This window comes from Nerophis ophidion, linkage group LG16 (assembly GCF_033978795.1).
Source record: "Nerophis ophidion isolate RoL-2023_Sa linkage group LG16, RoL_Noph_v1.0, whole genome shotgun sequence".
Taxonomy (NCBI): Eukaryota; Metazoa; Chordata; class Actinopteri; order Syngnathiformes; family Syngnathidae; genus Nerophis; species Nerophis ophidion.
This window is the reverse complement of record NC_084626.1, coordinates 29,612,710-29,628,438: the sequence shown is the minus strand read 5'-3', so window position 1 is coordinate 29,628,438 and position 15,729 is coordinate 29,612,710.

The following is a 15,729-nucleotide window of genomic DNA, read 5'->3' as shown; positions in this document are numbered from 1 at the left end:
TGCTGATTTTTTTTGTACTTACAGTGGGGCAAAAAAGTATTTAGTCAGCCACCGATTGTGCAAGTTCTCCCACTTAAAATGATGACAGAGGTCTGTAATTTTCATCATAGGTACACTTCAACTGTGAGAGACAGAATGTGAAAAAAAGAAGAATTTATTTGTAAATTATGGTGGAAAATAAGTATTTGGTCAACCATTCAAAGCTCTCACTGATGGAAGGAGGTTTTGGCTCAAAATCTCACGATACATGGCCTCATTCATTCTTTCCTCAACACGGATCAATCGTCCTGTCCCCTTAGCAGAAAAACAGCCCCAAAGCATGATGTTTCCACCCCCATGCTTCACAGTAGGTGTGGTGTTCTTGGAATTCTACTCAGTATTCTTCTTCCTCCAAACACGACAAGTTGAGTTTATACCAAAAAAATTATATTTTGGTTTCATCTGACCACATGACATTCTCCCAATCCTCTGCTGTATCATCCATGTATTCATTTTTGTATAAACTCAACTCGTCGTGTTTGGAGGAAGAAGAATACTGAGTTGCATCCCAAGAACACCACACCTACTGTGAAGCATGGGGGTGGAAACATCATGCTTTGGGGCTGTTTTTCTGCTAAGGGGACAGGACGATTGATCCGTGTTAAGGAAAGAATGAATGAGGCCATGTATCGTGAGATTTTGAGTCAAAACCTTCTTCCATCACTGAGAGCTTTGAATGGTTGACCAAATACTTATTTTCCACCATAATTTACAAATAAATTGTTTAAAATTCCTGGATTTTTTTTTTCACATTCTGTCTCTCACAGTTGAAGTGTACCTATGATGAAAATTACAGACCTCTGTCATCATTTTAAGTGGGAGAACTCGCACAATCGGTGGCTGACTAAATACTTTTGTTGCCCCACTGTATAACTAGGCCGGTAGTACATCAACTTACGAGCTTTAATTGCTTCTGTCACGAAGCTCTTCACTCAAAACAACGTAAATTAACATCTATTGAAATTAATTAGAATCAATTTGAATGGTGCTTGGCACTCCATAAACAGCACCATTTTAACATCTAACGTGCCTTTTACAAAGAAAAAGTAACTTTTTAGATATGAAATATTGAATGTAAACAATGTACTACAAACAACTACGGTAGTGTTATGAAGTAATGTAATAATAATGTACAGCATCTTCCCTGGAGAATGGACTTCTACAGTATCTCCTTCCAGCTCTTTCTCCGTCAAACACACTATCAGCAGCTTTATTGTATTTCCATTGATAAATGTCCGCCGTTTAGATGTATCAACATTCTTGTCTTGTCTAAGTTTTGACCTAAATTAAGCATTTTCAAGCATAAAAGTGGCGAAATCAGACCTGGGCAAATTAAGGCCCGGGAGCCAGTTGAGCTTTTTAAACTGTCCCGCCGGACATTCCTAAATAATACTTTTTTTTAAGATGGAAAGTGTAGCTGCCGTTATGATGTTCAGTCATGTTTTTTTAATGACCGTAAGTCTTCAACTATACAAAGTATTTCAATGGCTGTAATCGGCGCTCATGGATGATATACCAGTTACTATGGTAATCTAATTAGTTACTATGGTCATCTAATTAGTTACTATGGTCATCTAATTAGTTACTATGGTCATCTATGTCACAGCAGCTCAGACGAGGCACCCAGCAGTGTGGGTGGGAAGCATTTCCACAGACGCCCAAGGAGATTTTCACAACAAAAAGTTCTAAAGCTTAGTGATATATAGAATAGAAAAGAAAGTACTTTATTGATCCCTGGGGGAAATTCAGCAAATATCAGATGTATCAGATTGTAGGTGGGTTTATTTTGTACCATTCGCGTTCACATTTCACTGTTTGTTGCATTTTAGTTGCGTTTCACTTGATTGTAAAATATGTCAATCGAAAGGTTTTGTGACATTCATATTTTGTCAATATTCAGTGTTTTATCGTTCATAGAAAAATGTAAAATTCCATTACCTTCACTGTAAAAAAAAATCCTATTTTATGGTTAATTTACTCTAAATTTCTACTGTAATTTTTTTTTATTTTTTTTAAATAGGTTATACAACTGTAGAATCGAAGACATTATCTGTAAATAAACAAACCGCCTGTTATTTTAGATAATATGCCAGTAATGACAAACAATGTATATTTCTTTTTTTTATTTTTAAAGAAAAATACCAAATTAATTATACATATCATTTTCTGTTTTCTCAAACTACTTTCAAATCCATGTAAAATTACAGTAATTAACTTTCATTTAATACATAGCTTGTTATATAAAAGTCTATGTCCATACCAACAATCTAACAGTTGTATATGTAATTTGAAGGAAAATCTTATTTTTTTTTTATATTTATGAGTTTTTTAAGGCTGTCTGTCACGTTTTTGGCATCCAATCAGACAATATTGTGAGGTTTTGTATTAGTGTTCCTAAAAATAGATATATCGGCCCCCAGACACATTTTTTTCTCTAAATGTGGCCCCAGAGTCAAAATAATTGCCCAGGCCTGGGCTAAATGAACTAAAAACATCAATACTACAGTAGTATTGGTCACTAGATGAGACACATGCTCTGATTGGCTCAGAATGAAGGGTGTTATTTAATGACCAGAGGGCTCTCATAATGTTGAAAAACATATCTAAAAAGGTCAAACTTTTTTTTATGCTCCAATTATTAGTGAATAATTCCTACTTCACGAAAATTAATTCATGACGTTACCGTGCAGACGAAGAGTAATACATTAGAATCACTTGTGTGAAGTTTTCACACCAAAACAATTCTATATTTGTCACAATTAGCTAAACTTCTGCATGGACAGAATGAGATGTTTGATTTGATTGGCTTTCAGTCAGTCACTGCCACCCACTGGTCAGTTGTTGCAAGTGTAAAAACAAAACAAACAAGATGGCCGATGGGAATGTAGGGTACAGGTGCCGGGCTGCGAAGGACTTGTCTATTTTATTCTTAGAGAGCCTTTCATGTACTGTACAGGCCTTAACAGACTCTAGGCATTCTCTCAATAGAGGGGGGCGGCATAGCTCGGTTGGTAGAGCGGGCGTGTCAGCAACTTGAGGGTTGCAGGTTCGATTCCCGCTTCCGCCATCCTAGTCACTGCCGTTGTGTCCTTGGGCAAGACACTTTACCCACCTGCTCCCAGTGCCACCCACACTGGTTTAAATGTAACTTAGATATTGGCTTTCACTATGTAAAGCGCTTTGATCACTAGAGAAAAGCGCTATATAAATATAATTCACTTCACTTCACTTCACTCAATGAGCTTCAAGGGGTAATCACCTGAAATGGTTTTCATTTCACAGGTGTTCTTGAAGCTCATCGAGAGAATGCCAAGAGTGTGCAAAACAGTATTCAGAGCAAATTGCGGCTATTTAGAAGAAACTAGAATATAAAACATGTTTTCAGTTATTTTACCTTTTTTTGTTAGGTACATAACCCCACATGTTTTCATTCACCGTTTTGATACCTTCAGTGACAATCTTCAATGTAAATAGTCATGAAAATAAAGAAAACGCATCGAATGAGAAGGTGTGTCCAAACTTTTGGCCTTTACTGTATACAAATATGGGGATATCAAGCAACAACTATGGTGTAATAAATGTTAGAGAGTATTGATTTTGTGATTGGAAGATATCGTAATTTTTCATGTGTCCACTAAATTGGACACAATGGCTATATTTTCACTCCAATTTATTGAAAGTGTTGTTTTTGAAAATACTTAATTTGCAGTACATTTTTAAGTTGCAAATCAACCAATTTGTGTTACCACTGTAAATTGGGAATTTAGTACTTATTAGAATGTAGCATTTTGTGGCTAATAGTCTGTGGAGAGGGGCGTGGCCTGGGGGCCTGCCGTGGAATAGAGTGTGCCAGGACCGGCTTCGAAGACAGCAACAGGTGAGTAGATGGCCCAGGTGGGCCTTGTTACCTAATCACCTGTCGCCTTAATAAGCAGCAGCTGGGATGAGACACGCAGTTGGAGTTGGAGGTGCTGCTGAGCGGACGCAGGAGAGAAAGACATTTTGCTGGAAAGCAAAAGCCTTGCACGATCTTATGAAAATAAAACAGTGTTATACCCTGAAATCCGGGCTCTCCTGGCAGTGTGTGGTGGTCCGAAGAACCCACTAGAAGGCAACTTCTACATAGTCCCATCATGTTTTTAAAAAGTTATTTTGGAAGTTTTTGCAATACATTTATCAGTGTTGGAATATGGTAGACTATTTGAACACATTGTTTAATTTCAATAAACCCATATATTATAGCGTTCATAAAATCTTGCATCTTGCTCAAATTTTTCAAATGGACAAAAATACAATAAATAAATAAAACATTGCTCATCGATCCGAGGAACTCGTTTGTCATTCAGGCTTGTCGCTCACCGCTGTCTCGTACACACAGGGAGTGCATGCACATACACAAAAGCAGTCCCCGGGAAGAAACTACCAATATATGCAATAATATTGTCATGATAGAATATACATTCAGTGATAGTGGTAAGGTTAACTAGCCAAATCACTATCATTACACACAGGGATGATTTAATGGGATATAATGTTTCAAAGTCTTTTGAAGGTTAGCGCCCTCTGGGCATCCGTGTAAAAGTTGCATCCCCTTTTAATTATTTAAACCAGGGGTCCCCCCAAAAAATGTGTATATATATATATCCATCCATTTTCTACCGCTTATTCCCTTTTTTTGGGGTTGCGAGGGGCGCTGGCGCCTATCTCAGCAACAATCGAGCGGAAGGCGGGCTACACCCTGGACAAGTCGCCACCTCATCGCAGGGCCAACACAGATAGACAGACAACATTCACACTCACATTCACACACTAGGGCCAATTTAGTGTTGCCAATCCACCTATCCCCAGGTGCATGTCCTTGGAAGTGGGAGGAAGCTGGAGTACCCGGAGGGAACCCACACAGTCACGGGGAGGACATGCAAACTCCACACAGAAAGATCCCGAGCCTGGACTGCAGGACCTTCGTATTGTGAGGCAGACGCACTAACCCCTCTGCCACAGTGAAGCCCAGACCCCGAGCCTGGATTTGAACCCAGGACTGCAGGACCTTCGTATTGTGAGGCAGACGCACTAACCCCTCTGCCACAGTGAACCCCATATATATATATATATATATATATATATATATATATATATATATATATATATATATATATATATATATATATATATATATATATATATATATATATATATATATATATATATATATATAAGCAATTTGTCTCATTGCAGATTAGACAAAAAGCCTTTTCCTTACACTGAACAAAAACAAGTCATGTGTCCACTGATAAAAACTCTACACTGTGAGTCTATTTTACGTTTTTCCAACGATTTCACCATAATTTTTCCCACTTGTCTACTAATTGACTGAAAGAGCGTGCACCTGATGACGTCACGTTATCGATGGGAAAATGGATAGGAGACCCCCGGGAGTTAAAAGCGGTAGAAAATGGATTGATTTAACTGTCCTAGAAAGGACAGTTAAAAAAATAATCATAAATTTTTTACTCGGTACTACTCGCGGGACAGAATTTGGACGCTGGTGGGCCGTATTTGGCCCGCGGGCCGTAGTTTGGGGACCACTGAGTTAAACAGTTCACACACCAACTCCACCCAAAATGTATTTTTATTATTTTAAAACTCTTGAAGTAGGTTATCTTAATTTGAGCATGAGATAGTTTATTTTGTTCTCCTTGGTGGAAAAAGGGCCCTGCGATGAGGTGGCGACTTGTCCAGGGCGTACCCCGCCTTCCGCCCGATTGTAGCTGAGATAGGCGCCAGCGCCCCCCGCGACCCCAACAGGGAATAAGCGGTAGAAAATGGATGGATGGATGGTGGAAAAAGTTTGTTCACCGCTGATTTGGACAAAACCGCATCTGGAAGATGGACTTCTCGGGAGAGAATATTTTTAAATTTTGTTATGTTTCACTTTTGTAGCTGTATGTAGAAATGGCACTGCTGAAGTGGCAGCTGGTTGTCTTTTATGTCTTTTGTGTTTAAGGTTTCCCTCTTGTCTTCATAACAACATGGCGCTGCGGATGGCCTCCACAATGTTGGATCCTTTTTCTTTATTTCTTACTTTAACAAAGAGAGCACAGTGTAATTTATTGCGTGTGAAACATACTTGCCAATTAAGCTGATTCTGATCCTGAAATTGTCTGTATTACTGAACGGTTTGAATGCTATATTTTTGTGAAACATCTCAAGTTAAAAGTGAAAGTTCACATTTCAATCACATTGTGGTTGTTTTCTTTCAAATCTATTGTGATGGCGTCTAGACCAGATTTCATAAAATATGTTGGATCCTTTTTCTTTATTTCTTACTTTGAACAAAGAGAGCACAGTGTAATTTATTGCGTGTGAAACATACTTGCCAATTAAGCTGATTCTGATTCTGAAATTATCTGTATTACTGAACGGATTGAATGCTATATTTTTGCGAAACATCTCAAGTTAAAAGTGAAAGTTCACATTTCAATCACATTGTGGTTGTTTTCTTTCAAATCTATTGTGATGGCGTCTAGACCAGATTTCATAAAATATGGCCCGCCGGGTGATTTCTTGAGGCACGGCAAATTAGTGGCTTCCCAAATTGAAAATATATTCATACCGACCACTTTAAAGCGCACACAATTTTTGATGGCGTCTTTACTCTTCAACGGGAACTGCACTTTTTGGGGGGAATTTTCCCCATTATTCACAATCCTTATGTGAAACAATCATCTTGGTAATGCATTCTAACTTGTAAATAAACATAAATAAAAGTCAGCTTTACAATGGAGTCAATGGGAGCTTCTCTATTCCGCCCATAAAGCCCTCTAACTAACCATCCAAAAAGACCCAACATTACTTCAATTACATTTCGTGACCTGAATATTAACCAAGTATTAGTGATATTGTTATTATAAGCGCTAATGCAGACAAACTATTTTTAGCTGCGCCGGGATGACAGCGAGCTAACGAGCTTGTCCTGCTATTTTGACATCGCCAGCGGGTGAGCTGTTTTCCCGCCTCGGCGCTTGTGAAAGTTTATTCTAGATCATAAAGAAGGCCTCTCACCTTGACAGTAGAAGGATGAGGACATAAGCCGACAAGTTGGTCAATTTTGGCATCCAATTTAAAAACCAGAAATCCTAACATTCGGTGACTTAATGACAACGGACATTGTACAGTAAGTGATGATTTATTGTGTTTGTTGCCTCCTATGAAGCCCGCAGTGAGTAGTTATTGGTGAGGATAAAACATCTGTAATCAGTAATCTGTCGAAGGAAAAAGTGAACGTTATGATGCGTTTTTGAAATTAATACGCCGCCATATGCTTGAAATGAGAAAAACGTGTAAATATTACATATTTTTACATATATACTTACATTGTGTAAGGAGTTTTTTTTAAGGGTTTTTATTGGCAGAATAGAGCGACTCCCTTAGGCCCAACTGTAAGCCAACTTTTGATCATATTTATTTACTAGTTAGAATGCATTAAAAAACATATGAGTGCTTGTCTTAAATAGGGAGTGTGAATAATGGGAACAAATCCATAAACAATGGCATCTTTTCACTTTGGCCCTCGGAGGTAAAAAGTTTGAGTCTAAAAAACAAATCTTAAACAAAAAAACAAGTCATGGCCAAATACTTTTTAGACCTAATATGATTAATGGGATGTTTTCCCCTTTAAGGATTGTATCTTCCATACATTCGAACATACTTTACATCAGAGGTGCCCACACTTTTTCTGCAGGCGAGCTACTTTTCAATTGACCAACTCGAGGGGATCTACCTCATTTATATATATCATTTATATTTATTTATTTATGAAAGAGACATTTTTTTAAACAACTTAAATGTGTTTAATGATAATACAAGCATGTGTAACACATATAGATGTCTTTCTTTCACAAAGACAAGAATATAAGTTGGTGTATTACCTGATTCTGATGACTTGCATTGATTGGAATCAGACAGTAATGATGATAACGCCCACATTTTCAAATGGAGGAGAAAAAAAGTTGTCCTTTCTGTACGATACCGCATGAAAGTGGTTGGTTTTTGGCATCTAATTCATCCAGCTTCCATACACTTTACAAGAAAAACATTGGCGGCAAATTCCGTAGCTTGCTTGATTGACATTCACGGCACCCGAGGGTCTTGTGAGATGACGCTGGCTGCTGCCAGTTCATTATTATGAAAAAATGACAGAGAGGAAGGCGAGAAACACTTTTTATTTCAACAGACTTCCGTCAAAACTCTAAAGGCCGACTGCACATTTCCTATCTTCACAATAAAAGCCCTGCTTCATGCTGCCTGCGCTAACAAAATAAGAGTCTCGGAAAGCTGGCGTGCACAAGTGATGTGCACGCCAGCTTTCTGAGGGATCGCTTGTGCACGCCAGTTTTCCGAGACTCTGTATTTAGTTAGCGCAGGCAGCATGAAGCAGGGCTTCTTCAGGCGTAGTATGAAGCGTAAAGCCTCCTTCACCTGCCCGTTCAACGGAAGCTGCACCATCACCAAAGACAACCGCCGTCACTGCCAGGCCTGTCGCCTCAAGCGCTGCATCGACATCGGCATGATGAAAGAGTGTGAGTACGCCTCTCCGACTTGTTGACAGGCACGCCGATCTCAGGGACCCCAAAGGGTTTTGGTCAAAAAATAATAAAAATATGTCAATATTCAGTATAATTTTTTGCGTGGCGCAGTGGAAGAGTGGCCGTGCGCAACCCGAGGGTCCCTGGTTCAATCCCCACCTAGTACCAACCTCGTCACGTCCGTTGTGTCCTGAGCAAGACACTTCACCCTTGCTCCTGATGGGTGCTGGTTAGCGCCTTGCATGGCAGCTCCCTCCATCAGTGCTCGGTTGGTAGAGTGGCTGTGCCAGCAACTTGAGGGTTGCAGGTTCGATTCCCGCTTCCGCCATCCTAGTCACTGCCGTTGTGTCCTTGGGCAAGACACTTTACCCACCTGCTCCCAGTGCCACCCACACTGCTTTAAATGTAACTTAGATATTGGGTTTCACTATGTAAAGCGCTTTGAGTCACTAGAGAAAAGCGCTATATAAATATAATTCACTTCACTTCACACTGAGGGCCGCACATTGAAAAATCAAAGCAAGTGGGGGCCATTTTTATATTTTTTATTTTAAAAACCAATACAATATATGTATAAAAATTATGCATTTCAGCCTCCACTCAGGCTTGATCTCAGGGACCCCAAAGGGTTTTGGTCAAAAAAATAATAAAAATGTGTCAATATTCGGTATAATTTTTTGTGTGGCGCAGTGGTGCAGTGGCTGTGCGCAACCCGAGGGTCCCTAGTTCAATCCCCACCTAGTACCAACCTCGTCCGTTGTGTCCTGAGCAAGACACTTCACCCTTGCTCCTGATGGGTGCTGGTTAGCGCCTTGCATGGCAGCTCCCTCCATCAGTGCTCGGTTGGTAGAGTGGCTGTGCCAGCAACTTGAGGGTTGCAGGTTCTATTCCCGCTTCCGCCATCCTAGTCACTGCCGTTGTGTCCTTGGGCAAGACACTTTACCCACCTGCTCCCAGTGCCACCCACACTGCTTTAAATGTAACTTAGATATTGGGTTTCACTATGTAAAGCGCTTTGAGTCACGAGAGAAAAGCGCTATATAAATATATTTCACTTCACTTCACATTTCACAAACTTTATCCACTGAGGGCCGCACATTGAAAAATCAAAGCAAGTGGGGCCCATTTTTATATTTTTTATTTTAAAAACCAACACAATATATGTATAAAAATGATGCATTTCAGCCTCCACTCAGGCTTGATCTCAGGGACCCCAAAGGGTTTTGGTCAAAAAAATAATAAAAATGTGTCAATATTCAGTATAATTTTTTGCGTGGCGCAGTGGGAGAGTGGCCGTGCGCAACCCGAGGGTCCCTAGTTCAATCCCCACCTAGTACCAACCTCGTCACGTCCGTTGTGTCCTGAGCAAGACACTTGCTCCTGATGGGTGCTGGTTAGCGCCTTGCATGGCAGCTCCCTCCATCAGTGGGGCGGCATAGCCCGGTTGGTAGAGTGGCTGTGCCAGCAACTTGAGGGTTGCAGGTTCGATTCCCGCTTCCGCCATCCTAGTCACTGCCGTTGTGTCTTTGGGCAAGACACTTTACCCACCTGCTCCCAGTGACACCCACACTGGTTTAAATGTAACTTAGATATTGGGTTTCACTATGTAAAGCGCTTTGAGTCACTAGAGAAAAGCGCTATATAAATATACTTCACTTCACTTCACTTCACTTTTATTGTGAAGATAGGAAATGTGCAGTCGGCCTTTAGAGTTTTGACGGAAGGTACGGCGCGAGAGTCTGTTGAAATAAAAAGTGTTTCTCACCTTCCTCTCGGTCATTTTTAATAATAATGATCTTGCAGCAGCCAGCGTCATCTCACAAGACCCTCCGGTACCGTGAATGTCATTTAAGTGACGTATTGGTGAAGATTGATGATCACTAATTTTTAGGTATATTTTTTTTAAAAAGCCTGGCTGGGGATCGACTGACACAAACCCGCGGTCGACTGGTAGCTCGCGATCGACGTAATGGGCACCCCTGCTTTACATACATTACAGTTAAAATGACAGTGTATGCAAAACGTGAGTAACTCTATTTATAAATGAGTTGGTGTTTGGCTTTGTTTTGCTTTAGTGTACATTCCTGAGGAAATGGATAGGATCAGCTCAGGTTTTTACCAGTACATTTCTTGCTTTGGCAAATCCAACAAAGTCATTTTGTTGAATGGGAAAAGTGAGGCTTTAAAGGCCTACTAAAACCCACTACTACCAACCACGCAGTCTGATAGTTTATATATCAATGATGAAATATTAACATTGCAACACATGCCAATACGGCCTTTTTAGTTTACTGAATTGCAATTTTAAATTTCCCGCGGACATTTTATCCCAGCACCACTCACGGCTAAAAGTCGTCTGCTTTAATCGCATAATTACACATTATTTTGGACATCTGTGTTGCTGAATCTTTTCCAAATTGTTCAATTAATAATGGAGACTATAAAGAAGAATGCTGTTGGTGGAAAGCGGGGGATTGCAGCTGCCTTTAGAAACCAAAACACAGCCGGTGTTTCTTTGTTTGTTGTGAAGCTTTAATATGGAACCGAGCGGTCAAGCGAACATGTTTCTCTACCACATGTCAACCGGCAAGTTTTTGGATGAGAAAATTATGATGTTAAGTCGGCTCTTACCGGAGACTTGAGCGGAGTTTGCGTCCTCCTGCAGCAGCTGTCAAAAAGGCAGCTGTGACTTTCTTGGCTCCTCCATATGGCTTCCCTCAGAGACACTGGCGGTCACCGCAGCCCTCCGACTTTCAGGTATGACTTTATAATCTCACTAAAACACAAGTAACACAATGAGAAGATAAGGGATTTTCCAGAATTATCCTAGTAAATGTGTCTTATCCATCCATTCATCCATCCATCTTCTTCCGCTTATCCAAATTCGGGTCGCAGGGGTAGCAGCCTAAGCAGGGAAGCCCAGACTTCCCTCTCCCCAGCCACTTCGTCTAGCTCTTCCCGGGGGATCCCGAGGCGTTCCCAGGCCAGCCGGGAGACATAGTCTTCCCAACGTGTCCTGGGTCTTCCCCGTGGCCTCCTACCGGTTGGACGTGCCCTAAACACCTCCCTCGGGAGGCGTTCGGGTGGCATCCTGACCAGATGCCCGAACCACCTCATCTGGCTCCTCTCGATGTGGAGGAGCAGCGGCTTTACTTTGAGTTCCTCCCGGATGACAGAGCTTCTCACCCTATCTCTAAGGGAGAGCCCCGCCACACGGCGGAGGAAACTCATTTTGGCCGCTTGTACCCGTGATCTTATCCTTTCGGTCATGACCCAAAGCTCATGACCATAGGTGAGGATGGGAACGTAGATCGATCGGTAAATTGAGAGCTTTGCCTTCCAGCTCAGCTCCTTCTTCACCAACATAAATGTGTCTAATAACATCTGAATTGCTCCCACTGCCGTCGCCTTTTTTTTCCCAGTGCTTCACTCTAACTTTCCTCATCCACAAATCATTAATCCTCGCTCAAATTAATAGGGAAATCGTAGCTTTCTCGGTCCGAATCGTTCCTGCTGCTGGTGGCTATGATTATAAACAATGTGAGGATGTGAGGAGCCCTACAACCCGTGACGTCACGCGCACATCGTCTGCTACTTCCGGTACAGGCAAGGCTTTTTTATTAGTGACCAAAACTTTATCGTCGATGTTCTCTACTAAATCCTTTCAGCAAAAATATGGCAATATCGCGAAATGATCAAGTATGACACATAGAATGTACCTGCTATCCCCGTTTAAATAAGAAAATCTCATTTCAGTAGGACTTTAAATGAGTCCAAAGTAGCTGTAAACATGCAATTTAGCATTTGTCAGATTCAAACCGTCTCAGCACGTCTTCTACTTTCAGTCTTTGCATTGAACAAGCGGCTGCATGTTCGTACTATGAATGCTAATACCCGGGTGATTACTGTAGTGAGTGGCAAAAAAAAAAAAAAAAAAATGTTATGCTCAGGCTTGTTGTTGAAATGCACAAAAATAACGTGCGTTTCATTCACATCGAGCCACATTACGACTATTCAGACTTAATTCAGCCTACACTTTAAACGATTATAAAGGAAGAAGGTAAGAACAACAGGCCCTGAGGCGGCTCCTCCTTCAGAGGATGCATTTCCTAGCAGGCAAACACATCAAACGCATCGGCGTTCATTATGTAAAACGGCACTGCTGAAGGGTACTGATCTACAAGCAAATACAATGGGGGTAATATGCGAGAGAACGGTATTTGATTTTAATAGGCTGCTGCAAAGCAACCACTGGCTGTAATTAGGGAAGCAGTGGGGGATCCACAACACGACAGTCTGTACCTATTACTTTAGGCTCACAGGTAAACAGAAAACCTTTTCGTATTTCATCCCACACGTGGTGAGAAATTAAAAAGCAGTATGTAAAATTGAGTTGTTTTTTTGTTTTTTTATCATTGGAGCCAATTCTCTTTTGAAAGAATTTTGCTGCACAAAAAAGCCCCACTAGCAGGTTTCGGCCACCAGAGAGTGCCCTGTTCTTGCATATCTAAAGCGGCTTCATTTCTTGCAGTGTTGGCATTCAGGAAAGGCACATTTGATTGAATTGCATTATGAAAGGACAGTACCAATCAATTGTGGAAAACAAATTTGGCCAATTGTTGCTCATTTGAATGATTTCTATTAGTAACTTAGAGCAGTGGTTCTCATACTTTTGTTGTTGTTGCCAAGTACCACCTCAGAAAAAACTTGACTTTCCAAATACCACCATAAGGACCCACATAAAATACAGTAGCATAGTAGGACTACGTATAAATCAAAAACAAGGCAGGGGTTTTATTTAAAGGCCTACTTAAACCCACTACTTACCCACCACACAGTCTGATAGTTTATATATCAATGATGAAATATTAACATTGCAACACATGCCAATACGGCCTTTTTAGGTTACTAAATTGCAATTTTAAATTTCCCGGGACTTTTTTCTTGAAAACGTCGCGTAATGATGATGTGTACGCAAGACGTCACGGGCTGTTATGAATATAAGCACACACACACACAGCAAAAAGTCGTCTGCTTTAACGGCATAATTACACAGTATTTTGGAGATCTGTGTCGCTGAATCTTTTGCAATTTCTTCAATTAATATTGGAGACGTCAAAGTAGAAAGATGGAGTTGGGAAGCTTAAGCCTTTAGCCAAACAAACACATTGTGATTCCTTGTTTAAAATTCACAGAGTTGAAACTTTACTATGGATCAGAGCGGACATGGATCCCGACCACTTGTCAACCAGCAGGTTTTGGTAAGAAAATTGTGGTTAAAAAGTCGCCACTTGCCGGATATCAGCTGAGTTTGCGCCTCCCATACAGGGTGCGGTCGACTTCCCCGAGACACTGCACGTCAACACCCGGCCGTGGACGTACACTTCCGACTATCAGGTACTGTTAAACTCACTTAAACACTAGCAACACAATAGAAAGATAAGAGATTCCCCAGAATTATCCTAGTAAATGTCTCTAAAAACATCTGAATTTGTCCCAATGCAATCGCGTTTTTGTTATTTTTTCTAGTCCGTCACTATCAATATCCTCAAACACGAATCTTTCATCCTCGCTCAAATTAATGGGGAAATTGTCGTTTTCTCGGTCCGAATAGCCCTTTTTGTTGTAGGCTCCCATTAAAAACAATGTGAATATATGAGCGATCACAGCGAACATGGATCCCGACCGAATGTCAACCAGCAGGTTTCGGTGAGAAAATTGTGGTAAAAAGTCGCTTCTTACCGGAGATCAGCTGAGCTTGTGCCGCCCATAAAGCTGTCGTCGACTTCCCTGAAACACTGAGCGTCAACACACCCGTGGACACACACCTCCGATTATCAGGTACTGTTAAACTCACTAAAACACTGCCAACACAATAGAAAGATAAGGGATTTCCCAGAATTATCCTAGTAAATGTGTCTAAAAACATCTGAGTTTGTCCCAATGCAATCGCGTTTTTTTTTTAACTTTTTTTTTTTAACTTTTTTTTTTTTTCTAGTCCGTCGCTATCAATATCCTCAAACACGAATCTTTCATCCTCGCTCAAATTAATGGGGAAATTGTCGTTTTCTCGGTCCGAATAGCCCTTTTTGTTGTAGGCTCCCATTAAAAACAATGTGAATATATGAGGAGACATCAACATGTGACGTCATCTTCTGCGACTTCGGGTTGAGGCAGGGCTTTTCTCCAGTTGCGAACTTTATCACGGATGTTCTCTACTAAATCCTTTCAGCAAAAATATGGCAATATCGCAAAATAATCAAGTATGACACATAGAATGAACCTGCTATCCCCGTTTAAATAAGAAAATCTCATTTTAGTAGGCCTTTAAGAAGTGTATTTAATAGGGGTGTGGGAAAAAATCGATTTGAATACGAATCGCGATTCTCACGTTGTGCGATTCAGAATCGATTCTCATTTTTAAAAGGATCGATTTTTTTTTAATCAATCAAAAAAACAATACACAGCAATACCATAACAATGCAATCCCATTCCAAAACCAAACCTGACCCAGCAACACTCAGAACTGCAATAAACAGAGCAATTGAGAGGAGACACAAACACGACACAGAACAAACCAAAAGTAGTGAAACAAAAATGAATATTATCAACAACAGTATCAATATTAGTTATAATTTCAGCATAGCAGTGATTAAAAATCCCTCATTGACATTATCATTAGACATTTATAAAAAATTAAAAAAAGAATAGTGTCACAGTGGCTTACACTTGCATCGCATCTCATAAGCTTGACAACACACTGTGTCCAATGTTTTCACAAAGATAAAATAAGTCATATTTTTGGTTTGTTTAATAGTTAAAACAAATTTACATTATTGCAATCAGTTGATGAAACATTGTCCTTTACAATTATAAAAGCTTTTTTTTTTTTTTAAATCTACTACTCTGCTAGCATGTCAGCAGACTGGGGTAGATCCTGCTGAAATCCTATGTATTGAATGAATACAGAATCGTTTTGAATCGGAAAAATATTGTTTTTGAATCGAGAATCGCGTCGAATCGAAAAAATCGATATATTATCGAATCGTGACCACAAGAATCGATATTGAATCGAATCGTGGGACACCCAAAGATTCGCAGCCCT